Genomic DNA, 742 nt, shown 5'->3' on the forward strand with positions numbered 1-742 from the left:
CACTTTTGGACACTTTTGGACACTTTTGTCCACTTGGTGTCCAAAAGTCACGCTAATTCTCAAAATTGCCCACCCTGGTTATAAACCATCATGGATCGAATTGAGGTAAATTCTGACCTAGCTGAAAATGGACACCTTGGTTGGAAGGGCTGGGGAGGATGGTGTCGTCCATGAAATATTTGCTCTTTGGCAAACAAACTTTAAACATGTTCAAATCAAGAAATGTTTGTGAAATGCTTGTGAAATGCTTGTGAAATGCCAAACAATGTTTGTCAAATGGCTAATTATTTGCGGAATTATTTGGAATTTGGAAAGAGCTCTGGCTGAAGAGATTGTAGCACGTTTCGTTTGGGCAACCTGAAGGGCTGTCGACGATTACCAAATGTTGGCAGCATGGACAGGAAAAGTTTTGGGACTCCAATGGGGAACAGACACTTTGCCAGCCGTCTTTGAGCGACTTGACCTCATAGGACTATCATGTGTTGGGATGGGGGGAAAATGAGTTGGCCCTTTTCTTGCCAGTTATGGATCTTGTCACGTCGTTGAGGGCCACTTGGATGGATTTATAAGCCCCTGTTGGCGCCCCACACCCGTCCCAGAAGTAAGGGGTGAGCACAACAGCAGCAGCATGACTAATTTTCCCAACCATAAGTCCCAAGGCCAACTGTCATAGATATTCGCCCCTAGGGAGGTGATGGGCGAGTCTTGCAATCACGCCAGCCCGTTGCCTGGCTTCTCTGGC

This window comes from Tigriopus californicus, chromosome 11 (genome assembly GCF_007210705.1).
Source record: "Tigriopus californicus strain San Diego chromosome 11, Tcal_SD_v2.1, whole genome shotgun sequence".
Lineage (NCBI taxonomy): Eukaryota > Metazoa > Arthropoda > Copepoda > Harpacticoida > Harpacticidae > Tigriopus > Tigriopus californicus.